The sequence below is a fragment of the Podarcis filfolensis genome (assembly GCF_964270895.1).
Source record: "Podarcis filfolensis genome assembly, chromosome: 1".
Lineage (NCBI taxonomy): Eukaryota > Metazoa > Chordata > Lepidosauria > Squamata > Lacertidae > Podarcis > Podarcis filfolensis.
This window is the reverse complement of record NC_139604.1, coordinates 61,521,905-61,549,758: the sequence shown is the minus strand read 5'-3', so window position 1 is coordinate 61,549,758 and position 27,854 is coordinate 61,521,905. Positions and strand designations below refer to the sequence as shown.

At 42.8% G+C, this 27,854-nt stretch overlaps 1 long non-coding RNA gene across 1 annotated transcript; it reads right to left on the bottom strand.

The window, feature by feature from the left end:
• Window positions 1-25,976, bottom strand: LOC310767096. The gene is made up of 4 exons (XR_014550616.1): window positions 25,888-25,976; window positions 24,361-24,527; window positions 4,903-5,005; window positions 1-127 (listed from the first exon to the last, which is right to left on the bottom strand). It is a non-coding gene; the product is annotated as an uncharacterized lncRNA (long non-coding RNA).
• Between the last annotated feature and the right edge of the window lie 1,878 nt (window positions 25,977-27,854).

Sequence of the window (27,854 nt, the reverse complement as noted above, 5' to 3'; positions counted from 1 at the left end):
TGATGGGAGGCCAGCATGTGCTACTGGACATGGGATGCGCAATGTCTCACCACTTATTTCTTGTTGGTTGGAGATTTGATGCTTCCACAGTTGTGCTAATCCCTTTGAAAGGAGGATTTCTTCTGTACTAAGTAAGTGGAACACAAATGCAGCAAAGAACTCACAATGAGAAACAACATCCAGGAGAGATTCACATAGGGACAGTAAGTGGCTATTAAAAAACATTTTTTAATAATAATAATTAAAAAACCCTCCTCTAAACTAAAAATCTAATTTCATTCAGGCACCTAAGTTAACAAATGAACATCACATTTTGCATCCCAAATGTTGGTGAGAACCTTTAAATTTATTTGCAAGAAAGACTTCTAATCTAAACATCTCCAGATTTTTTGAATATTAAGTTCAATATTTTACATCAAAGGAAAAAAGCAAACATTTTATGTTTTCCTTTTCTTCTTCTGACATATAAAATGGAGATCATGTTAGTGTACACTCTGCAATTTGTGTGTGTCAGGGTCTGGGCAGAGGAGGAGGAAGGGTGGACACCACCTCCCATCCTAACCCTTCCAGGGAGGAGGAAGAGGAAGACAGTATAGATTTATAACAGTGGTTTGCGGGAGGTCACAGCTCAGAGGCAGATGAGGGGGAAAGTTGGGGAATCATGGGAGAGGAGCAGCAGGCAGAGCCGGAGCAGCAGCTGGCTGACACATAGAAAGCATTCCAGACCCACCATCTCCCAGAAACCGGTGAACCTTAAAAGTAGGAGAACAAAGAGCTCAAAGACAGATGGCACTTAGCAGCACCCATAGAAGAGAAGATGATGATAATGACAAATGAGAAAGTGGGAGAAAAAGAGGGTGGAGGTTCACTCAGGACACCACCATTATCCAAGAGGCTGGGTTCTATAGCCTCTCACTGTAAAGTTTGAAATAAAAAAGGACTGTAATAAACTTTTCCTTGTCTTTATACTTTCCTGGGCAAACAACTGGGAGCCGCTGACAGCATCCTGACAGTGTTGTGTGTTTTGGTTGGCATTTAACAGCATTTGGATAATTGTTTTAATTTATTATTACCTGCAGAGAGCTTTTAAGATGGGTGGAGTGCAAATCTTTTTTTAAAAAAAAAGTCAGATGTGACCAAACATTAAGAAAAGTAGCACAATTAGCGAGGAATTCATCGATTGCACCATTGCAGCAGGAGAGACCTCTCCCGCCCCCGCCCCCCATCAACAAGTTAATCATGAATTGCCCAGAAGTTCAAGCAGGAAGTTCAAGAGAAGACAAGAGAGGCATGCAAATTGTTGGCTTTAATCATTTGCAACACACACTGGTAATGCAAACACAAGATTTAGAGGGCAACACAACAATTCAACAACCCACCACAAGTGCAAAGGCACCACAAGAAGGGTACTAGCAAACAGTTCAAAGCACCCATGATGCTATTCCAGCAAATAAGAAAAGCCTATACAGTGGTACCTCAGGTTACATACGCTTCAGGTTGCAGACTCCGCTAAACCAGAAATAGTGCTTCAGGTTAAGAACTTTGCTTCAGGATGAGAACAGAAATTGTGCTCTGACAGTGCGGCGGCAGCAGGAGGCCCCATTAGCTAAAGTGGTGCTTCAGGTTAAGAACAGTTTCAGGTTAAGAACGGACCTCCGGAACGAATTAAGTACTTAACCCGAGGTACCACTGTATAGTACAATCTCTCTCTTTGAAACTTGATTTTGATTTTACTGTAGTATTGCTGCCATCTTCTTATACTGGTTTTAGGTGTTGTATTTATTTTACAGTTGTTTTTATGTGTGTCTTCCTTTGAAGAGGCACACATTTGTGTGTGCATCTACAAGAAGGCAGTTTCAGCACATGCTGTAAAGGGAAATGAAGGGCAGGTGGGGCTCGTCAACCTGGGAAGGTAGCCCATCAAGGAGAAGGAAAACTCTGATCCTAAACCTCTGCTGCCTTGCGGCTATACTCATTTGTGAGAAAGGCTTTGGGAGTAAACCCTGAGGAACAATCCATACGCACTGTCTTGTGGGACATCTTCAGGAGAAGAGGCGAAGGAGTAAACCTATAGAGTATCTGCAGCAGCACAACTGGACACTTTCATCTGTCCCAGCCACAACAAAACATGTCTCTACAGCCACAGCGGGCTCTGTAACTCTCCAATCATCTGACTTCATCTGCAAAGGTGCACTCCTCCATTGTCTACCAAGACAGAGGGAAGCCAATCAGATTATCATTGAAAACTCCCAAGTTTTCTTCTATCTCTCACAGCTCATGAAGAGGCTGTTCTACCTGCTCTATATCAACACCCATAGTCATTCCATAGTTGTCCCCTGTCCCATCATTTTCCTCTCAATTTTTTGATACTGGTTGGCCTGATTTAATAACTGTGTTTACAACTGCCACCCAGAACATATCAGATCACTGGATCTCCTCTTGATTTATTGTTAAATGAATGACCAATGACACAGAGAAAAGAATCCAATAAAAAACTCCTATGCTTTTCACAATGCTATTCTAAGTTCAGACTTTCCATTTAATTCACCATGCTCACCTTTTCCTGGAAATGATGCTGAGAAAGTTTATTTGGCTTTTTAAATTACTGCTAAAACCTAAACCTAAACATTTAAGGCTGTAATCCATCACCGTGGGACAAGTCTCTTAATAACCTGGTTATCTGCCAGTGCATTTGCACCATGCTGACCTTGCCAATACCCATCTCCTTCTCCCAGTATGTCATAGCAATGCTGGTGACAGGAAGTCAGGTAAGTACTACTGCCCCACCCTGCCTCTACTGCATGTGGAGACAGTAGGCTAGCTTGGGGGTTGGGGTTGGACTGGGTCACATGGCACATGGAACTCTGTCCTCTAACATCCTGCCAGTGCTACCCATTCTCCAGCATCTGCTTCCTGAGCCAGTTATCTCCCTCAGCCTAATGTTAAAGCCAGTCCTGCTTTGTGTATGTGCCCCACAAAATATTTACTTACTCTGCTAAATTTGCATTCTGAGGTGCTTATTCAGGAAGAATTATATGTGATATTTTTATTCAGTCATCCGCTGGTAACATCTCTCCATAATTTCTAGGGAAAATTCCTCTGTGAACATAGATGTGGACATGATCTAGATCAATGAATCAAGCAAACCTCATAAACAACCTGTCATGAACAACCATTTTTCTTCATGAAAAGTCCAGTCCACTGATATTTCAGTGACTGAGGCCAACACAATAACCCTTTAACTGAGGGAGGAGCGGTAAATTAAATACAGACGGCTTTAGAAATAGGCTGGCATGAGGTAAAAATGCCCAGCCTAAACTGAGATTGATGGACCCAACATGGGGTCACTGACTGAAGTGCAATACTGTTGCCCATATTACTTACTTTTCTATGACCTGAACATGGGACTTCATTTTATTATTATTAGAAAAGGGAGGAACGACAGTGTAAAGATTATAAAAGATAAAACAACGTATCATTGTTCAACAAAAATACATAAACTGATACCTGCATGTTCAGAGAAATGTTGTGATTGACATATGTGGCTTGCAAGGATTCTAAAGATGACTGGTAGATTTAAACAAAGGAAATAAAGCCAGGCTAGTAGAAAAAGAAAATAATAATAATAATAATAATAATAATAATAATAATAATAATAATACATTAGGAAAAGAGGTAGGCTCCAGCTTCAGGACTGAATTTCATACATACAGTAGATTGAAAACTGAGTGGGCAGGTGTTGCAGTTTCATGTATAGCAAAGTGGTCATCTGATTGTTCAGTGGAGAGAAAATGTTTGCACTATACACTGAAGGGTGAATGGAGAAGTTCCCAAATAAAGTACACAGCTACCTATGGAAGTTTGTCTTTGATTTCATTTTTCTGGTGCCTCTCTAACGGCTTGGGTTTTTATGACCAGATTTACAGCAGACTTCAGCACCTCCCTTTCATCCCCCCCCCAGTTGTCTTTCATAGATTGCATTGTCATGCATTTTAGCATGGATTTCCATCACATCAGTAAAACTAGCAGCACGTCAGCGCTGAATAATGGAGCACAAAATGTTGGGTGCAAATAAATGGCACACTGAGTTGAGTGAAAGCTTGGATCCTTGGAAAGGGGTACCTCTTTGCCCCAGGCCCTCAGCTGAGTAGATATCTGTGATTATTCTGCTTTGCTGTGCCCTGGAGATCTGTGCTCCTGTTTCATTATTCTGAAATTGGTAGTGTAATGGTTATAGGGGTTGCTCGTGCGTAAGTTGCCGCCACTCCTGGCTAGGTTGCCTGGTTAAACCTTTTCTGTCTGGACAGCTCTTCACTTCGTGGCTGTTTCAGTCACTAGCAGAATCCGTCAGTGGGCGTTTCTTGAACTTCTTCCAGCAAAGAAGTTCTTTGACGCCAAGTCTACGCCTACTTTCCCTGCGCGGAAGTCTTCTGCGCAGGGTGGGTGTGGGTAGCGGAGGACCCGTGCTCTCCCCGCTGGTCTCCGGCGAGGAGTCCTGGAGCCCCCTCGCCGATTCCCCCATCTGCCCCCCTTTATCCCTGGTGTTACGTTGATTTCCTTCCCCAGCCGATGAGTTGCCTCTCTCCCTGCTGGGCCCTTCTCCAGCATCGCTTGGGAGCCTTGCCTCCGCCTCTCGCTCCGATGTCAGTTCCCTGACAGGTAGGTTTTGTGGTTTAATTTTATGATTGTAATTGTACATTGCACTTACTTATGGTGTTTTGGTATGCCACCCTTGGGCCATTTGGTGAAAGGTGAGCTGCAACCAACCAATGGTTATTTCAATCATTTTTTCTGGAAATACCACAGTGTGTCTTGGTTAACATTTATTTTAGGAACTGCAGTAGTAAATCAGATGAACATCGGAATGTGCAATTGAATGCACATAAAAATATGGAAACTCACCATTAAATTCTATTTGATGCACATCTCAGAGGCGCTTTTCCAGATGCCATCCTTTTCTTTCAACAGAATGCTCGTTCAGATGCACATCATGCCCATTCACTAGCTGGAGTGTGTAAAATAAATAAATAAATGTGCTTATAGAAATCATTTGAAAATAGATTCTCCCATTTTTCTCCAGTAAGCTTGCTCCAGTGAACTAGTAGCGGTAATCAGAAATGAATCAGAGACAGACGAAAAATAAAACAAATTGGAAAGATTTATTTAAATCAAAGGCCAGAAATGATGAAAGTATGCAAGCAATGAGTGAAACATGAAAATGGAAAAATGTATGAATGAAGTATAAGAGAGGAATTTATATAAATGAACAAATATTAGATTGTTAAATAAAAATAATGAACAGCTACCAACAAAATGGGTTTTTGAGAAGTGTCCACTGCCCTGGAACTCAAAGCTGCTACATTAGTACAAATTCTATACTGCTGCCATTTTTGGAAATGCTCCTTCTCATTTGATAACGGCCAGTTAAATGTTATCAAAGTGCCAACTGACACTGAAATCATTTTCTTGCAAACCTGAGTAAATAGTACTAGAAGTATCAGTCCTCCTGCAGACCTTGTCCTATCTGGCTGATGACAGAACATAAGAGGCCCAAATGCATTTCAAATGAGCAATTTTTTGTACATTGTTCTTTCTTAGTGGAGTACAAAAAGACTTTCCCCTTGCAACGGAGAGCTGCACCGGGTAGCTTTGTTTTTAAATACATCTAGTTTTTACACCTACTTTCTGTTCTAAGATATCATGTTTCACAATTGCTATTTGTCATGTTTGTAGGTTGTAATTTTATATGTAGTTAGGCAGCACGTTATGTACTGAACACTGAAGTTTTAAAAGACTGGGACCTGGCAATGGATTGCAACTCATTGTAAGGAAACTTGGTGATAATGTATTGTTGTGCATCAGCCCAGTCTCTGAGCGGTGCAAGATTCCAGGTGTTCCTGGGTTTGTGTTTCCTTTGGGATGAGGCACAGCAGAGACTGTGGTGTTTTTAGCGATGGCTTATTTACACATATATACAACCTGAGCCTGTGACATAGCTGTCAACATTCCCCTTTTTTTGCGGGAAATTCCCTTATCCCAGCTCTGTTTCCCGCTGCTATCCCAGATTGTTAGATATCCCGTAGACTGTCACCAGGACAGGTGAGGCTGCTGATCCCTTATTTTCAAATCTGAAAGTTGACAGCTGTGGCCTGTGATGGACAGGTTCACAGCCCAAGACGTCCCCCATAGCCACAGCCTTGGATTCCAGCAGAAATTAGGCATGGCTCTCTCTCTCTCTCTGCCTTTCCAGGCTGCAGCTTTACTTCCACCTTCTAGCTCACATGACTTAACTCTTCACTCTGGCCTTTTATCTAACTAACAGACAGTTGGTTTCCGATCGGAAATTTTTCTGGTGCTGGGCAGAGACCCAAATGTTTAAATATTTGCTAATGTGTTTTGCTACTACTACTACTACTACTATTATTATTATTATTATTATTATTATTATTATTAATCGATCAGCCCCATGGCTGGAACCTATCCAGGTAATTCTCTCATGCTGAAATTTATCTTTTGAACTCTTTTGATTACCTCAACGGCTTAGTTCTAGAAATTCCTGTTTTCAGTCTAGGAAATGTTGAGCAAACATTTGATGCAATGATAAAACAGGACCTTCAAGATTCTTAAAAAGTTATCTGAATTCTCTTCACTTTAAATAAGGATCATTGCAGAGCATATTCTTAACCAAAGAGGTTTAAGTAGTTCTAATTTCCGGCTGTGAGGCAGGAAGGGGGAACTCATGAACTACTAATAACCCTGTTCCCTTCTAAATGCAGATACTTACCCATTTTCACAATCCAACCTTTTGGGGAGTGATATAAAGTATATCATGTTCATGGTTATACATAGAAAAGGGGTCAACCAGTTTAGTACTACTCCTAACTAAAATATTTACTTTATTTGCTTATTATACACTGGTTGTTCATTATAGACTCCCTACAAGGAGTTCTGGTGTGAACAACACAAGAAAATTCCAAGGCAGAATCCCAGGAAGGTAACTAATATTAAATCTGCTTCACTTTAAAGGCAGAGCTACTTTAATGATTGTTAGACCAGGGCTGGGGAACCTTAGGCCTTCCAGATGTCGCTACACTACAATTCCCATAGTGCCTATTGGCCATGATGGCTGAACCTGATGGGAATTGTAGTCCAAAAAAATATCTGGAGGGCCAAAGGTTCTCCAGCCCAAGTTATCTTTCATCTTTTTAAAAAGTAGGTATAATCTGCCCTCTTTTTAAAAAAGTTCAGAAGAAGTACTTTGATCATAAAAGAGACGTTCTGCCTGATTTGAAGCTTTCTAGCAATTATCTGTGTCCTTCACTCACTGGCTAAGGGCAGACATTTTCCTGTATGTCCCTCTTGTGCAGGGGTCAGCAAACTTTTTCAGCAGGGGGCCGGTCCACTGTCCCTCAGACCCTGTGGGGGGCCGGACTATATTTTGGGGAAAAAATAATGAACGAATTCCTATGCCCCACAAATAACCCAGAGATGCATTTTAAATAGAAGGACACATTCTACTCATGTAAAAACATGGTGATTCCCTGACCGTCTGCAGGCTGGATTTAGAAGACGATTGGGGCAGATCCGGCCCCCAGGCCTTAGTTGCCTACCCATGCTCTTGTGTGACATGGAAAATACCAAGCTATTCAGCAGTGAGATCCTAAGCTGAAGGAAAAGGATTATGCACCATCTGAAGATGAAACTCTATTCTCAGGGGAAACAGAGGGTGAAATTTAAGATTGCACTGCTGCTAATGGATTTGCAACCTGTCTGAGACTGCTTGGAGCAGGTACTGCATATATGAACCAATGTCTCTGTAGCAGGAAACCCCCCCCCAATCATTCAGTTTGTACAAACTTCACACACACTCACACTCACACACTACATAAGCGATGCTTCTGTTATAAATTCATAGAAAATCAACCATACATCGGATTTGCACTGTTCCACTTTTATTTTACTCCATGAAGGAAGGACTACAAAATGGGGAAGGTTTGATACAGGGCAGCCATAATCCCTTGACCATACCAGCACATCCACAGGAGCCCTGCCCAGTTGCTATGCCAACCCTGATGGTCCTAGACAGAAGACCATCAAGATCACAAAGAATTTGCATATGGGAGTGGATTCAGCACAGACTGGAACAAAGGACAATAATCAGCTCTTCCCTCTGGGGGCAGGAAACTGCAAACTCCCCTCTGTCACCTGGAAAGTACTCATGGGGAGGGGGAAAGAGGGAACCAGCCAGGTGACAGGACACTCAGGTTACCACCACAACTCCTCCCTCAACCCCTCCTTTCTGTGATGAAGGTGTGATGTTTCTGGGGGTGGTCTTGATCCACAGGGTGGCAATTTCAAAAGTCTTTATAAGACCTGGCACACCATTTTTCTGGGTCCTTCCTCACTCCTGCAAGTGAGGGGAGCACCCTGTTGCAACAGTTCAATAAAGGCCAAGCCTACAGTCTGCTGTTTTGCTCCAAGTAATCCTGGTTGGTGTCTTTGTTTTTGTCCAAGGGAGCCCTCGGATTTTTCCATTAACATCTCCATATGAAGAGTGGACACAAAGGTGTCGCAAGGATCCTGGCAGCTGCAGAAAGGTTGCCGTGATCACTTGAATTGCAACTGGTGTACCAAAATTGGGAGATGCTCCACACTTTAATTTCACTCTTAAAAAAGGTAAAGGGACCTGTGACAGTTAAGTCCAGTCACAGACGACTCTGGGGTTGCGGCACTCATCTCGCTCTACAAACCAAGGGAGCCAGCATTTGTCCACTTCTGCAGACAGTTTTTCTGGGTCATGCGGCTAACATGACTAAACCGCTGCTGGCGAACCAGAGCAGCGCACAGAAATGCCGTTTACCTTCCCGCCGGAGCGGTACCTATTTATCTCCTTACACTTTGACGTGCTTTCGAACTGCTAGGTTGGCAGGAGCTGGGACTGAGCAACGGGAGCTCACCCCATTCGTGGGGATTTGAACCGCCAACCTTCTGATCGGAAGCCCAAGAGGCTCAGTGGTTTAGACCACAGCGCCACCCACATCACTCTTAGGGGTGGGTAAAAAAGCTCTGAACAATCGTTTCTGGAAGAAACAATGGGATATAATTTGCTTTCCATACAGGTTGCACATGTTGCACAGAAAGGCAATGGGCCACTGCTAATCTGCCACTAGAGGGCACTCTCTTAGGAAGCACACACATTCATCAGGCTCTATACACATAATTGATGTTGCCTTAATTATGTAATTGTGTCCCACAATTGTGAAACACTTATTGCTATTGACATTAGGCAGGCACCCTCAATATTTTTTAAAATATTGCTGATTAAAAAAATAAAAATAAAAACATTCAGCAAGCCTAACCAATCAAATAATGCAGTTACTTACATTAGTGTGTGTTTAGAAATAATTGCAATACTGATTTTTATCTGTGTTTTATTGATAATTATTTAATGTATACAGTGGTACCTCGGGTTACAGACGCTTCAGGTTACAAACGCTTCAGGTTACAGACTCTGCTAACCCAGAAATAGTACCTCGGGTTAAGAACTTTGCTTCAGGATGAGAACAGAAATCGCGCAGCGGTAACACGGCGGCAGCAGGAGGCCCCATTAGCTAAAGTGGTGGTTCAGGTTAAGAACAGTTTCAGGTTAAGAATGGACCTCCAGAACGAATTAAGTTCTTAACCTGAGGTACCACTGTATTTGCTTCTTAATAGTTTTGAGGGTTTTAGCTGTGTTTCATCTACAGTTATGTACACCCTTGTGAGAGGTTTAGGATTGCTTCATCAATCTTTCTAAATAAATAAATTAAATAGATATATGTGGTGATGCCTTTATTGTACAACCAGAGCCAGTTGGACTGCACAGCAAAGCACACCATCCATTTCCCAGAACATTGGCTAGAAAATGGCATCACCCTGAGAATATAGAAGCTGGCTACCCCCAGTCTACATTGTTGTCCCCCATTGTGTGCAGCAATGAAATTTATTCTCTGCATTGTGTTAGCGGAGTGACTCATTCTTTGACCTTACAGAGAAGCTAAAACCCTGTGATTCCACGGTCTCTAACAATGAGGAAAAGCCCTCCTTTGCTGATAATGTGATTAAGAGGTGAGTATTCTGGGTGAGGCTGTGAGCTTCCCACTTTCTAATCACTCCTGGCTTCTCGCTATACTGCTTTGTGCAGTGATCTGGCCTTCAGCAAACGTTTGCTGCAAAAGATTCTTAATGCACTTGAAGATAAATCGCCCTGTATTTGCTCACCTTGATACTGGGTGAGGCCCCTCTGTTTGTCGGATTCAGTTTTCTAAAGCCTCATATCAGGATATTTTGCTTTTCCATCTGATGCCCTTTATAGAGTTGCTCTATTCTCATAGCCTAACATACTCAGTTACCAAAAAATAGCAATGTGTTTGTTCATAGTTCATTACACTGATGAGTCACTTGCTTCGTTATACATTAGCAATGTTCACCGACAGGATATAGTTTAGAAAATTAGGAGATCCAAATCCTTGTCTTTGTTGAAACCAGTAGGACCCTATCTAATGTCAGCCAGTTTGCACAGCTAGATGCTTGGGTTCAAAGTGTCTGAGGCAAAGCCTACAGGGTCTTTTCCTTGTCAAATTTCAGCGCTTTTACACCCCACCAACTTCAATGGAAGAGATTTAAACACAAGCTTAACTCCAGGACTGAGCTGAAATATCGGGCCCCACATTTGCAATGTTCTCTGCAAAACATGCCTCCATTTTCAGCAATAATTGGAGGGGGTATGTATTGTAAAACAAGTCAGAGATGCTCACCTATTTAGCTGAAGAACAGGATGCCCTTACTTTGATTTGGTTTTATGGGGTTGTTACATGGCCAAATCTACATAGCATGCTGGCTCCATGATTCCTTATTGAAATGATCACATGGCCAGATATTTGATGTGGATTTGGACCCTAGCAGGTGTGCAAGTGGTGGGGGTGGGGGGATTTTAACCCTTTACCCCCATGGTGGTCCCAATGCAGATCAATACACACACACACACACACCCTTACTTTAAAAACCAATTCACACAATTGCTAGTTTGGTCCTCACTTTCCAGTATAACATCTCATGTTAGTAGATCTTCTATACTTCATGACATATAATTTCTCAGTTTCCTAGGAAGTTACTTCTTATGTTGTTTTCTGATTAATATAGCAAAAGTAGAGTCACGAAGTTATACACACGCCTTGTGGGTGCTGATGGTTATCAGTGGTTATGTACCAATAAAGTCCGGCATTAAGACTAGGATAGGCAGATGCAGCCAGCGGCTAATAGTTCCTGCTGCCAGCTATGATCCTCACCCCCAGGCTGTACACCCCGTCCCTTGTAAAAGACAATTGCAGCAAAAATTTGCATCCCCTGGGGAAAACCTCCTGCTGTAGAATTATTGTGGGAAGGATGTGACATTCGATTTATTTGCTTATTTATTTTAATGATGTTAAAGACACAGCTCTTCATTACATAACCGGAAGACTATGGACATGATTCAGTTGCTGTTAAGTGACTCTGAACCCCATTACACAATGGGAATGTTAAACACGTGTTTCAGTTTCTCCTGTCGAAAGCTATGGAAGTCAATGGTACTTATTTTTGCTTCTATTTCTCAGCTAGCAACAGTCTCAAATACTGCTGCATATCTTTTATAATACTTTCTATGTGTGAAGTGTATTGTCCGTCACCAATATTCACAGTGTGAGGGTGGCCATGGAAAATGAAGCTACAAGGTGGTGATGCGCAAAGACAGTTCCAACGTCTCTCTGGAGGACTCTCCTTTTTCCCAACAAATAAACTGAAACTGAATTGCCAGAAAAGGGGTAGGATGAGGCTACGTTCCCCTCATTCAGCCTCTGACCTACTCATTTTACAGAAGTGGAAACCAAGATTGAATGGGTGATTTGGCCAGGGTCACACATTGAGTCAACAGTGGTGGGGCTGAGCTGTGACCTTCCACACCCAAGGACAGTTAACAATCAATGGGACCACATGTACTCCTCTGTCATAATGGGTTACTGACACTACAGTACAATAAAACAACTAAGGACACACAGGTACACGCTGCCTGCTTGATTTTTTGTTTTGTTTTTGATGCAAACTTCCCCATCCATCATCCTTTGTATTATAACCTCTAGGATGGTCTTAGACAGTGCCCCAGACTTTTCTGTCTTCTGAAACTTTCCCCCCATGGCACTCAACTTCTGCCCCTTTTTAATTTGTGTTATGTTACTGTGTTTGATGGAAAATCCTCACTAACTGCCTCTTAATGAATACAGGGAGGGTGACTCCAGATGGTCAGTATTTCACAGGAGGTATTCTTGCACATACTGGAACTTTCCATTTGCTCAGTTAAACTGCATTAAAGGTTCTGTTGCCCTCACCTAGCACCACAAATCTACTTTGGAAAAGAATCAGACTTCCTGAAGTTTGGAAAGTGTCATGGAAATAAACAGAAAACAATGGGATGCACAAAGGAAGCTAGTAAGGTGCAATTAGTTGTTGGACTAGGACCTGGGAGACCAACGTTTGAATTCCTGCTCAGCCAGAAAACTCACTGGGTGACCTTGGGCCAGTCACAGCCTCTCAGCCTAACCTATCTCACAGGAGATGGTGGACTCTCAACCCCAATGAGATTTCCACTATATGGTGGCTTATTTTCAGTTACAAACAACAAAAACTTTTAAAGTAAAGAATGTCCTGAAAATGTTGTAAACCAGGCACAGGCAACCTCGGCCCTCCAGATGTTTTGGGACTACAACTCCCATTATCCCTAGCTAACAGGACCAGTGGCCATTGATGATGGGAGTTGTATCCCCAAAACATCTGGAGGGCCGAGTTTGCCTATGCCTGTTGTAAACTGTCTAGAAAAAACTTTGTTACAGCTGAGAACTAATGATACCTAACATTCACTAAAATTAACGTTTTGTGAGATGTTTTTCTTACCTCATTAAGAAACCTGCAAGAAAGCTGTCCTTGGTGGTTTGTGGCAACCTACTGACAGCTAAAAAACTTTCTTGACCATTCCCAGACCATTTGTCTATTTAAAAATGATGATGCATTTTACTACCCTTATTTCCTACTATTGACTAGGGTAGTAGACACAACCCAATAGCAAAATTCAATGCATTTCTAGGACATTTAAGGTTACAAGTGATTTTTTTGTTTCCATAAGAAAAATAGCAAGTGGCAGCTGATTGAAATTTGGGAGCATTGTGAGGGACAATTTGTAACAGCACCCAAGAAGGACTACCCTGTACACAAAATTATGTGTGAATTTTGCAATGAAAAGTGTGTCAGTGGGAAGCTTTGAACTCCACAAATTTCATGAAGATTAAGGGTGATTTTTATTGTGTGCGTGCAGTCTTGTGTTTTTAATTTAAGAAATATAAACACAACTATCATCACTGATCAAATGTTTACAATGCCACTTTACTCCTTTGGTCTCACAGCATACAAGCAGTGCCAATTTTTGAACAAACATTGACAATGAACTGCTTCAATGAAATTCTCCCTCATTAACTTCACCAAATTTGCCTTCATTGGTCTCAGAGGACAGGAACCAAAGAGGCTCAAGCAAAGAGCTTGAGAATTTTGCCAGAATTATGCCAGAATTTTTTTGACTTCTTCCTGTACACAGTCAGCTCACATACCACATTGCAAGCTAGTTTTGGGGGGAAACCAGCAACTCTCAGTTTTGAATTTCCACTTAGCCAAAGCCACCCTTGGTTCACAGCTCTTTGAACCCTGACTTGTATTTCAAAATTTGATTTCTCCTTTTGGTAATATTTCTGAGAGCCCTAGATTATTTTTTAAACAGCATGCCACAATGATTCAACAAAATTGACTAGATATAATGCACTTCTGATGTGTGCATGCTTTTTTAACTACAAAACTTACATTTCTATTCCCCCTGCAGTCTGTTACAAACCTGCTCAATGTACATCACTATATGAGACCTATTCAAGCAAAATAAAACTACAAGGGAATAATATTTTTCAAAGTCTAGATTCATTAGGTAATGGTTCCCCATTTCCCCCAAGTCATAACTCAAGGTTTGGTTTTGAAAAAAAAAGAGAAAATCTATAAGTCCTTTAATGGCTTGGTTCCTTCATGCTTTGCAAAATACACACAAAGTTTCAGTTGCCATAAATTATTTTCCCCTTAGCAGTTTTAAAAAGTAAGTTGTTGCATTTACAAGTGCAATGGTAGAACAGGGAGGGGGGGTTAGTCTTTAAATGCCTGCTTATAGGCAAAGTGATTAGTGGCCCAAGTATGGAATAAATTGTAATTCTGGATTAATGAGCTGAAATAATTGATTAATTGGCAATAGATGGTTTCCCTGTGACCAATGATAATAGATCCATTAAAATGTAGGATGGTCAAAATTAATCACTTTTTAAAAGAAATCAATTCTGTGCCAAGAAGGCCTAATTATGTCAGTGGGAATATGTCAAAGGCTAGACACTTCCCTGTAAACTGCCCTTCCCAATTTGGATAGGACTTTCTCTGCCAATCTCTACTCTGCATTACTTACCAGACGAGGAGGGGCATGTGCTCTAGAGAGGCATTGGAGACTCCTGTGCATGTCTGGCTCATCCAAACATAATGAAAGCTGCAGTGCTCAAAATGCCCAGATGCCCTGGATATGTCAGGCATGCACAAGTGACTTTGGGGGTTCTCTGCAGCTTGAGCCCATGGCTTCCTGGACAGGACCCTCTCTGCTCCTCTCTACGGGTGGTTTATGTAATGGAAAGTGCAGCCAAGTAGCAGAGAGAAGGTCCCATCCAGGTCAAGAGCCCTAGCATGTTTCAACTGATATCATAAAATTCTGTGTTCATATAACTTGTCTTCAGCTACCAAGAAAGATTCGTGGGAGATATAAGAAGTGTGCATTGAACAGGCTTTCCATTCCAAACAATAGATTTGAGTATTGCAGTGTGCATACGCCCAGAACGGGGATTTGCGGAACCTAGACTCATGACCATGACTTTTGACTACAAACTTCATATGAATACTCAGCAACGCACTTCTAGGCTCTTTCTGTGCATTTTCCCAAATACACAAAGTTCAAAATGAAAGAAGCTGTGGCCTTAAATTGACTCATCTTGGTATTCTTAGCACTTTTGTTTGCAGATCAGATTATATTTCAAATAGATGTGACAGACAGACGTATTTCTCTCTCTTTCTGATCATTTATGACTCATGCAAATGTGGATTGTTTCCTTGTGTTGTAACATCAGTTAGTTATTAATATCAGTTATGAAAGACCACCTCCTTTCCTTTTTTGCTGAACATAATAGAAGGAAATTCCCCTTGATGTCTGACGTCAGAATGGTGTTTTTACTAAGTTGTGCCCGTGTGAGGCCATGAGTACTAACAACAATATTAAACAAGGATATGATGCAGCCTACAATACACATGGGCATGTCCTGGAATTTTGGCACCAATGTTCATTTATCTTCATTCTTCTCTAGCTGAAGTCCTCTGTCGTACGATTCTTGCCAGATAAAGTGAGAGTCAGAACTGTGATGAGGCTTCCTTCTAGGTGCAGACTAAACAAATGGTGGTGGTGGAAAGAATGTCAGAGATTCAGACAAGTGAATATATTTGGCAACCCCCCAAGTGACTGCCCACTGAAGCATTTGAGGCTACTGGTAGACTGACCGTGGGAATTCTGTGGAAATGCTCATTGTTGGTTTCACCAGAGGAGGGGGATGGAATGGCCATCGCTCATAAGACTCCTTGAAAAATGGCAGTTGTCATTTCACAAATTGCAAGAGGAGCACATGTACAGTTAACACACAGTGCTCCAGTTCACTAGTGCCTCCAATGATACCCCACTTCAATCCACAGTGCCCAGTTATCAAAACAGTTCTATAACAGTTCAAACCTCTCAGCAGCATAGTCCCTAGGGAGACCTGGGTTGTTGTTGTTTTTTGGGAGGTGCTCTTTTCTCTTTTTTTCCTTTTTTTTTTTAGGTGAAAGACTGCAGTGCCTTAAGCATTACCTCCTTGGAGAGAACATTCCACAAGCAGAGGGACATCACAGAAAAGGTCCATTCTTGTGTTGCCACCTTCTGGACCTCTCATGGAGGAGGCAGATGAAAAGGGCCTCAGATGATGATTGCAGGTCAGTTCATATGGAGAGGAAGTCCGTCCTTGAAATCTTGTGGTTCTCAGCCATTTAAGGCTTTATAGGTCAAACCCAGCACTTTGAGTCATCTAGGAGAGTACCATTGTGATTTGCCACAACAGCTTGAAGAGCTGTTTAAGCTTAGAGTGGGGGAGGAAAGGAAATCCCAGCAACAAAAATTGGTGGTGGTGCAGGTGCTTTCCCAGCTACTTTGCCCAGGATGCCTCACTCTAATATTGGATCAAATCTGTATGCATATATCTTAATGACAGCATGAATGTACTTCTCTCAATTTGTTGGCTTAGGGCTTGTGAGCCCTTTCATCCTCTGTGTGTGTAATATGGCTTTGAGAGCTGTATGTTAGTACAAATATATATATTTAGGGTAATCTTTGATAAGTCTCAAAACCAGAAGCCCAGGTGGTCATGCTGTATATATTGATAAGCTGAACAGTCACTGTTCCTTACAAAGAAGAGTTGTGCTGAGCCATTAGTAGCTTGTGAACACACATGAGATAACGCCAATAGATAATGCTATTTTCCTGATAACCATTTGCCAGAATGCAGCAGAGAACCAATTTGTGTGGGTAGTAGTGGTAGCTACTCCCTTTTACTCTGCAGTGGGGCTTTTGGGGGCGGGGATGAGGTACAAAACTGGCCATTTCTGCTTACAGCAACTGGTTGATACATCTTGGCGAGCTAACAGTATAGCATTTGGCAAATAGTAAGTTAATTTAAAGGGACGCGGGTGGCGCTGTGGGTAAAAGCCTCAGCGCCTAGGGCTTGCCGATCGAAAGGTCGGCGGTTCGAATCCCCGCGGCGGGGTGCGCTCCCATTGCTTGGTCCCAGCGCCTGCCAAACTAGCAGTTCGAAAGCACCCCCGGGTGCAAGGTAAACGGCGTTTCCGTGTGCTGTGCTGGCTCGCCAGATGCAGCTTTGTCACGCTGGCCACGTGACCCGGAAGTGTCTCTGGACAGCGCTGGCCCCGGCCTCTTAAGTGAGATGGGCGCACAACCTTAGAGTCTGTCAAGACTGGCCCGTACGGGCAGGGGTACCTTTACTTTACCTTTAAGTTAATTTAAATGCTTTCAGATGAATTATCAGGAAACCTATGTATTACCGGTAAGTGTTTACCCTGCAATCATAGTGTGTTGACTTTTCCCATGTTTCTACAGAGAAAGGAAGTTCTGGGTTGATAAGTGCAGCCTTGGTCTTTGTCTCCAGTGCAGAAAAACCAAAGATGCTAATAGGATGTAATGATGTTACTGTTTCAAAGGTTTAGTGTTTAATGATTGATGATAAGCAACAGATTTCACTTTCAGTCTACTGTCATTTGAGAGTTAGTGTGGTCTAGTTGCTAGAGCAGCTTTCCCCTACCTGGCGCCTTCCAGATACCTTGAACTACAGCTCCTATCAGCATGCCCATACTGGCTAGGGGTGATGGGAATTGTAGTCCAAACCATCTGTACAGCACTAAGTTGCCAAAGGTTGCACCAGGGTAGAGAGTGGCCAAAATACAAATCCCAATTCAGTCATGAAGCTCACTGGATGATATGGGATTAACATCTCAGCTTAACCTACATATTTGAGTTTCTCAGCCTATCCTACATCACACAATTGTTTTGAGGATAAAAAGGGAGGAGTGAGCCATCTATGTCACCCTGACTTCCTTGGAAGAAGTACAGATTGTGTGTGTGTGTGCGCGCGCACGTATGTGTGTGTTTTATGGGGTTTTTTTGTGGGAGGCAGTAGGCTGTACACCAAGACCCTTCTAACCCCTGGATCCAGCCAGTGTTAAAATATAAGCCTGGTTGGCTTCCTGATGAGGTGAACACCTGGGTGACAGGCCATTAAATGATGTGGCTATGGGAGAAACAAGACCATCTTGGGGCGTTGACGCTGTGAACCCCTCCATTGTAGGCTGAGGTTATATATGTGTGTAAATAAACCATGTATACAACACACATTCTCTGCTGTGCCTTATTCCAAAGGAAACACAAACCCTGGGTAAGCACCCACAATCCCTGCAATATCACACCACTCAGAGATTAGGGTTGTGTGTGTGTGTGTCCATCCAATCTCTCTGCTGGACAAACAGCAGAAGGTAACTATGGCTACCAGGTTTCTGTGTTCCATAACTCTATACCACTATGGGACAATCTTTCTCTTATTCATTAGGCATATTTGTGTTGTTTGTACCCCTTGTATGAAACAAGATCTTCTTAATTATATAGTTGTAGACAAGTGGGTAGAATTTTAGTGTGTGTGTATACTTTACAGATGATATTTTTTATTGAATCCCTTTTCCTGATATCACATGTCATATTAAAGCTGGGGAGATCTGGGATCAAACTTTTACTGAAAAGGTTGCAACCACATAGTGTGACTCACAATCTGAGTAATCGTTGAACCACTTGCAAGTTTTGTTCAACAATGAACAAACTCAATTAAGTATTCAACTCATATTGACTTCAAGCAGGAGGAAATGGCCATGGGAATTTACCCCAGGAAGGCTGAAACTTCGTAACCAGTGCAGTTGCAACTTCAAATGCAAGAACTGTTGTGGATGATGGGGGTGATTAAAAAATCAATCCTCCTGTCAGACTGGGAAGATCCCCTCACTCACCCAATTAAGGATATTCCACCATTCTTCAGCAGAATTCCTTTCCTTTTAGCAAAGTAAGCAGCTCACATACATGTCAAACAAAACTTTAATAATAAAGAAAATTGTAACCATAGGTGCCAATGATAGGGGGCCCTGGGGGCCTGGACACCCACAATTATTATTTTTTTGTGGATGCTCAGCACCCACAATGCAGGCTCCAATGCAACTTCCAGTTTCTACCAAAAGCTGTGTTGGAGGTCCTGCCAGGCCTCAGAAGTGCTGCTGCATGATGTTGATGTAACTTGACGTAATGATGTCACAACGCCGTAGGTGCCATTGGGCACCCATAACCTGGGACCCAAATTGGCACCCCTGATTGCAACACAATAACATACTATCTGAGGAAAACGAAAACAACATCAAGAGGCAAGAATGTGGCAAGAATGACTGCTGGTCTCTGTAACTGAACTGAACACCCAAAGGGAGAGGCCAATTCCAGAGCACAACACAAAAGCCCCAGCTACCAGATGCCAGACATTTTACTGATCAAATTAGTGTTTTTCTTACAATTCCCTTCTCACTGTGCCTAATTTGAATTAATCAAATCTCTTATTGTGTAACATTTTGTCTGCTTGCTTAAAAAAGTAAAGGTAAAGGTACCCCTGACAGTTTAGTCCAGTCATGAACGACTCTGGGGTTGTGGCGCTCATTTTGCTCTACAGACCGAGGGAGCTGGTGTTTGTCCGCTTCTGCAGACAGTTTTTCCGGTTCATGTGGCCAGCAGGACTAAGCCACTTCTGGCGAAGCCAGAGCAGTGCACGGAAACACCGTTTACCTTCCCACCGGAGCGGTACCTATTTATCTACTTGCACTGCATACTTCCGAACTCTAGGTTGGCAGAAGCTGGGACCAAACAACGGGAGCTCACCCTGTCGTGGGGCCTCGAACCACCAACCTTCTGATCAGCAAGTCCAAGCAGCACAGTGGTTTAAACCACAGCGCCACCCATGTCCTAATTTGAATTAATCAAATTTAATTTATCACGTAACTTCTCAAAACTTTCTTTTGACAAAGGCTTTGTTAAAATGTCAGCTGTCATTTCCATTGTTGGACAATACTGCATTTCAATAAATCCCTTCCGGCTCAAATCGCTTATTGTGTAACATTTTGTCTGCTTGCTTAGAATGTGTATTTATCTTCTCTGATTGCACCAATTTCAGATAACTCTGATTGTCTTCCATAAGCTTAAGGCGTTTAGAATCTGGCATTCCCAGATCCTCTCAAATCTGGTTAAGCCATTGTGCTTCTTTCCCTGCTTCTGCAGCAGAGACATACTCTGCTTCTGTTGAAGAGTTAGCTACTGAATTTTGTTTATGACTAGTCCAACTTACAGCTCCATTCCCATATAAAAACACAAACCCACTGGCAATATCCCCTTTAAGCTTGCCCAACTTTACATCCATCTCTTCATCCTAGCCCACGGTAATGTCTGGCATTGCAGGCAGCTTTGACATGCAACAAGTGTTCCATCAAACACTGCGGGAACACATGTAGCAGCTTGATTTGTTTTTGAGCAAGTCAGAAGTCAAAGGTGGACACCAACACTTGCAGGAAATACAAAGAACTAGAAAGAATAGACTGTATTGCAGTTGCCCTATCTTATCCAGCAAAGAATATTTTGTTAGACATAATCAGCTGGCAAAAATGCAAAGATAAACCAGAAACAGTAGAATAGCTACCCTATCTTATTCAATATTGAATATATTGTCAGACATTATCCAGAGTGCCAAAAAATCCAACGGCAAACCAGAAACAATAGAGTGTATAATAATGGCCCTATCTAATCCACTATAGAATATCTAGCTAAACATAGTCAAGTTGCCAAAATCATTCACCACTAACCAAGCAGGCAGTGCCAACCAATCAATAAAGAACCACCCCTTATTAAAACCCCTTATGGCAACTTTAAGGATGGGGCAAATTGAGCAATGACCTGGCACCCCACAATTTAGAGGACGGAGTCTTGTACTAAAGTCTGCTTGCTGCTTTTAAAGTCAGTCATTCTCAGACTGCCTTATCTTTAACTCAGTAGGATTGCAAGCAAACAAGCCCTTCCCTACAAAAACAGATAGAAGTCCTTTCCCCATTTAAGACAGGTCTATCCACACCAACTTCCTTGGTCGGGAGCTGTCCTTATGCCTTTTTTCCTGTACATGATAGCAATTTTTTAGGGTTTTGTATTGTTGTTTTGCTATTTCTGTTTACACAGGAGAGGTAATGGCTTGTTTCAGTTTTGTTTATGACTTGCATTCGTGTATTTGCAGTGTGTTGACTATTAATACATTAGTCTCCATTCCAGTTGTAATAAAAATTGACCACAAGGAATGTACTACGATACATTTATCTATGCTTTCATTGCAACTTTGGGTATATAATCATTCTGCTGTGGTCTATAGCCAATCACATTAAATGCTGTTCTATTCATGTAAAGAATAAAGGGTAGATTTATGTCCAAGTTGCTTTCAGACCTTTAAGGGGCTCAGGGGCCCTCAACCCTAGGGCCAATACTGCGCACGGAAACACTGTTTACCTTCCCACCACAGCAGTACCTATTTATCTACTTGCACTTTTTGGCGTGCTTTCGAACTGCTAGGTTGGCAGGAGCTGGGACTGAGCAACGGGAGCTCACCCCATTGCAGGGATTCAAACCGCCGAACTTCTGATTGGCAAGCCCAAGAGGCTCAGTGGTTTAGACCACAGCGCCACCCGTGTCCCTTGCTGCAAACTAGAAGGCACCTTTACTCAGAAGTTACTCAGAAGTAGAACTCATTAAACTCAATGGGGTGTGTGATCTTGCAAGGGTGCTTGCAGCCACATGGTGGAATCCTAGACATGTTTACATCAACCACTGGGGCTCACTCCCAGGCAAGTATTTAGATTTTCTTTTTAGATAACGCAATGCACATGCATTTTGTAGATCGTATCATTTTAGAAGTAGCCTTCATCCCTGTGTTGTATCTCCAGATGGGGCAGGGAAAGACTCCTGCCTGAAAGCAGTGGCGTAGCGTGGGGGGTGCAGGGGGGCCGGCCGCACCGGGCGCAACATCTGGGGGTTAGGGCAAATCCACGGGTTAGGGGGTGCAAATCCACGGGTTAGGGGGCGCAAATTACTTGCCTTGCCCCGGGTGCTGACAACCCACGCTACGCCACTGCCTGAAAGCATGGAGTGTGGCTGCCAGTCAGTGTAGAGTAGACAAAACTGAGTTAGCTGAACCAAAGGCCCAACTCACTCTAAGGCAGCTTCCTGTGTTCCTATATGTGTGGGAGAAGGCCATCATTTTAAACATTTGTCATATTTTTTTTAAAAAAAATACTTAACTAATCAAAAGTGTTTTCTTTTGGTTTGCTGACTAATCAGTTAAAATTACAAATCTACAAGACTCTACGAATCTCTTACTTTCACCCCACAACCAAAAAAGTAAAAGAGCATGTAAGTCCATCCCATCAACCAGAAATGTAGTCAAAAAAATAGAATCATCTGAGGAACACAAATAAGTTCTCTAAGAAATAAGATCAGTCAGTAATAGTTGTTCTTCCGGACGTTTCTGAAGAAATATTTGAACTGTCATCCTGGATTAAACTGGACAAAACTGCAAAGGCAGTCACAGTTCACGTTGACATAAATCATCATGTACATTCAAGCAGTGGTATCTCTTTCAGAAAACCTGCTGAGCTACTTTTAATGCCTCCAGCTATGTCTGGTTGTTATTATATCTTTCCTATGATTGACTTCAGAGCCATGACCTAGGCCCATGAATCTTGTTTTCTTGTTTAAAAGCAGTGGGACTCAAGTAGAAATTAACAGTATGTAAACTACAGGAAAAATACTACTTGTGGGAAAATACAGTGCTACATTTCCAAGGCAAAAGAATTAGCAACAGTTTCTGATACCTGCAACCACAGCCTTACCTTCATGAACAATCTTAAGCCATTCACTCTATAAGGACTCCCCGCCCCACCGCCCCCATCCTGTCCTCTCCTCTGCTCTTCCGTCCTGTCCTCTCCTCTGCTCTTTGAGATGTGCTAGCAGGAGAGTCAGTAGTCTTGCCTCTTGGTAGAGAGGTAGACTGAAAGGCAAGCCTCTCCCAGGCCTTCATTTCTAGGATTCTGCCTGACATTCTTCATGGAGAAGGCAATCCAAATGCAGGGCTGGCCCAAAACATTTTGGTGACTGAGGTGAACCACAAAATGGTTCCTCACTTTCTGCCAGGAAAGAAGGGGTGAGTGAAGACCTACATCAGAAACATGGGGAGAATAAAGATCTACATTGGGATCTTCTGTCCCTGTGGATCCTGCTATCTGAGATGGTCACCTCACGGGTGGGCCAGCACCTTAGGGTGGTATCATGACCTCATGGCCTGACTCCCCTTTTTGGGGAGTGAAGCAATAACACTTGCAATTAATTACCTGAACCAGTGTGTGTGTGAAGGTGGGGAATAGACAGAAAGTTCTGTCTCCTCACTGATTCCTTCTCTTTTAGGTACTACTTGTTGGTAAAGTAATTATGTCCTGTCAGACTTTTTCTTTACTCCTGCAGCTTCTCAAAGTTCAATTAGCTAAAGCTAGTCAGTATGAGTTAGCATGTGCTAGTGTGAACATCTTGGCCCCATACAGGCCACAGTAAACCCTGCACTCAGAATGCCTTTGTTTACTTTGAGTAATAAACCTTAATTTTATTCTTACAACCAACAGTCTTGCCAGTCTTTTTATTTCCGTATTAAATTACAATATATTTACCACATTTCAGCACCCTTCCTTAGAGATTCTAGTGTAAACCCCTTGAAACTCACATATTGGTCAAACACTTAAGAAAGCAGGTCAGGAGCCAAAGAACAAAGGAGCTTATCAATTGTTAACTGGAACTGGAGATGAAAAGAGGGACTTGCCCTGAGAGGTGGCCTGGGAAATCCCCACTGCGTCAGAAGCTTCAGTGTAGGAGAATCTCATTCTACCAGGACTTCTCCAATCTGAGGAAGTGGCATTGCAACACCCGGAACCTCTGCAGGGGTCAGCAAACTTTTTCAGCAGGAGGCCAGTCCACTGTCCCTCAGACCTTGTGGGGGGCCGGACTATATTTTGGAAAAAAAAATGAACAAATTTCTATGCCCCACAAATAACCCAGAGATGCATTTTAAATAAAAGCACACATTCTACTCATGTAAAAACACGCTGATTCCCAGACCGTCCACGAGCCAGATTTAGGAGGTGATTGGGCTGCATCCGGCCCACGGGCCTTAGTTTGCCTACCCATGTGCTAGTGGAACCATGGTCTCCTTCTGCCCCCCCCCCAACACATACACTTTAAAATAAAATGGTTGAAGATTCAGGACAAACCAAAAGAAGTGGTTATGGATTTTGCTAGCATAAGACATGGTGATGGGTGCCAGTTTAGTCAGTGTTAAAATGGAATTAGGCAAATGCACAGAAGAAAAGCTGTCAATGGCTACTAGTCATGATAGCTATGGGCTACCTCCAGATCGGAGCCAGCATGCCTCTTAATTTCAGTAGCTGGAGAACTACAATAGGAGAAGGGTAGAGCCTCACATTTTGCTTGTGGATTTTCCAGTGTCATCTGGTTCATCAGTGTGGGAAACAGGATGTTGAACAGTTGATCTGAAAGCACAGGGCTCTAGTGTTGTTGTTTTTAATTTGTTGCAAGTCACCTTAAGTGTATGTGTAGATGGCATAGAGGACTTTCTGTGATGCATACTCTGCAATAGATTCAGGAACAGAAATACAACTGCTTAAACTGAATATAATGGACCTATGCAGAATGAATTTTTCTCTTGGCTGGCTAGGCAAAAAGCAGTTAAAGCATGGTGAACAGCTATTTGAAACGCAAAGACTTGTGACTGCTGTTGACTCATTCACACATCAAGATTAGCCGTCTACACTAGCCTTGTTAGTGCCTTATCTCTTTCTCAGTATAACTTTGTTCTGGGTTTGGGACATTCCAAGAAAATGTGGCTGTTTAAGATCTTCTTGATATCTTTTGAAATTCTACAGGTAAGCAGGAAGCTAGAGCCTCAATTAGGTGTTGGGGGTTGAAATGTGTGTGGGCTGAAAACGGGATGGGACAGGGGCCCCAGGCATGCAGTCTCATATTTAGCATAAATTCCTATACAGAGTTACTAAGTTCAACGGAACCTGCTTGGAAACCTCCTTGCAATCAGAAGCCCTAATTAGTTGGGGTGTCTGATTGGAGGGAAGTTTCTAAGCATATTCAGCAGAACATGCTTAGAAACCCTGTGCAGACCTTTCTGCTCAACACATGGAGGTCTAAAAATACGTGGTGCTCATAGCCATAAGGTTTTGACATTTTGTTATAGCCTTAGAGTTGGAGCCTGCCTGAAGCTAAGAGAGGCAAGTGGCACCAGAATGGAATCAGACAGAGGCAAAGTGGAACGTCAGGAGTTTGAAGGTGGTCAGGTTCTGAAACAACCAGGTGCAGAACACATTGTGAGGGGCTGGTAAGCCAGATACCACACCAGGCAGATGTGGATCAGAGGCAGGCCATGGTGAATGATGGAATAGCAGACAAATGCCAGGGCTGCATTCTCTCACGGACATTTCCCCAACACTAGATCAAAGAGTAGAAGAGATCTTATAGAAGGTTGGTAGAATCCCTGCTGGCTTCCTAGGTATTGTGATTCTTCTTGGACTGACTAGCTGTGATTCCTCTTTCTGCCAATGTCAGGGGGACAATGTTGTGACTAGTCAGTCCCTGCCCCTGTGAGCTGTCCTAGTAGTGCCTGTGCTTTGCTCTCTGATTCTTTGACTCCAAACTGCTGGCTCCTTACATTATGTGAAGACCCTACCCAATCAGACTTCCTCTGTTCAGTTAAATAGGGGATAATTGTGTTTATAGAAGGAATATATATGCTGAGCTGCACCTTCTTTAAGTGAATGAAGAAACTCTTGCATATGTAGAAGCAACAGAGATCTCACATGCATAAGGAAGCCACCCAAACTGAGTAAGAAATAAAAACAGCAATTCTATTTACAATGTGGAAGGATATCCACTTCAATGGCAAAAGTCAGAGCCATTATTTCCAGAGAACTTTTGCTCACTTGATTTGTTCCTGTTTCTTCTGTCTGTATGTTTTTTCTATCCGTAGGAGAATTCTATGTTTCTCTGACTTCACTTAATTCCAGTCTGAATGGATCTGTAGACAGTATGATAAAGACATGCACCCATTAAATTTAAAGCTCATAGACATACCAGTTTTGTAACATGTTTGTGAGAAACCTATTTGTAGAAGGAAGATAGCCAAGAGGCTGAATAACTGTCCTCATTTGACAATCTGGGATTTATGTACCTAGAAAGCTGTTGGTATGTATTTATGGAAAGGTTATGTAGACTCCAAAGACTATATAAATACTCAGCTGCAGAGAAAATATGTTTTGACACATTCACGCTTTATGTTCGTAACCCGAGGCAAAGGTTAGTAGCAAATATCTCACAGGAAGTACAAAATGCCTTGCCACGTGTTGGTTAAAATGCTGTGAAACATAGGTTTCATTTCATTTCATTTTTTATAAATAAACTGATTAGGAATTGGGCAACCTTTGCCCTTTCACCAGTATGGTGGTGCATACTCTGGTTTCTCTTCAGATCGCATAAATCTTTTGCCTTTTATCAGTATGGTGATGCTGTTGGCCCAACCAATTGATAACATGGGCAGGCCATCAAGTGATGTGCAGGGATCACAGCAATGGGGTTTTCACATCTTGACATAGCCCTAGTGTCGGAGACTGCCTTAAGCCGTGGGAAAGGCTGGGGTGGAAGAAGAGAGGCAAGCATCACCAGAGGGGAGGTGGGCAGGCAAGCTCGAACACCAGGAGCGGCTGCGGAGGCTGCCTAGGAGGATCAATAGAGAGGGCAATCTTCCTGACTCTGCAGTGTTCCTTGGCAGAACAGGGAGCTGGCAGACTCATCAGCAAGTGTTTAATTGGGGAAGGGCTGTAGCTCAGTGATAGACCACCTGCTTTCGATGCAGAAGTTCCCAGCTTCAATCTGCAGCACCTCCAGGAAGGACTGATGTCTTTCTGACAGCTACTCCCAGTCAGTGCAGACACTTCTGGTCTAGATGGGCCAATGGTCTGACTTGGTGTAAGGCAGCATCCTACTGCCAGGGACCGTGCTGGGGAGGGCTGCACTGAGGAGGAATGGTGGGAGTCACCCCCTCCACTCCCCCTGCCCCTGCTCCTGAATCTTCCCAGGAGCAGGAGAACAGTATAGATTTGGAACAGTGGTTTGCAGAGAGGCATAGTTCAGAAGGCAGAAGCTGGGAAATACTGGATGGGGAACAGCTATGAGAAGAAACACTGGAAGAGAGAGGGTTAACAGATTCACAGTCGTTGGACAGCATTCCTCTGATCTCCCCAAAGTCCCAAAGAGCTCAGAAAGTCTCAGAATAGAAAGCACAGAGGTTACAAACTCAGATTACAAGACGTAGGAGTGATGTAGATTAATAGGGACGGAAGGAGGTGTGATCCTTAATTGGGAGCACCGCCATTTCTAGAAGATGTGTTCTTTGTTCTCTCACACTAGTTTCTAACTAGTAAGACGTTCATTTCTTTGATCTTCTTATCTACTGCCACGGGGGGGGGGGGGAGCCTATTCCCCAAAGCCTGACACCTACATTCCTAGTACTGTTTGACATTCCTGGATGAAGGTGTATATTCTCAATCCACAAAGACTCAGCACAAACACCTTTCACTGGGGGCAAAAATACCATGCAGCCAAGAGTGAAGTGATTCCTTCATGCCCAAATATGAAATGGGGATCTAAGTGGTGCTCCAGTGTCTACTCGTGGTTGTGAGTCCTGGGAGACCTGCTCCATGCCTTGGAGAGTGGGGCCCTGACTGACTCCAGCTACAAAAGCTGAAGCTGTCAAACAGACTCTAGGACTGGGGTGTTGTTTGGAGGTGGTTGTTGGTGGGGTTTGTTGCTGTTATTGATAGTAATTGTTTGTATCTTTTTTTTAGGTCTTATTATGATTAATGTGGTAATTGTTCAATTGGTTGTGTACTTT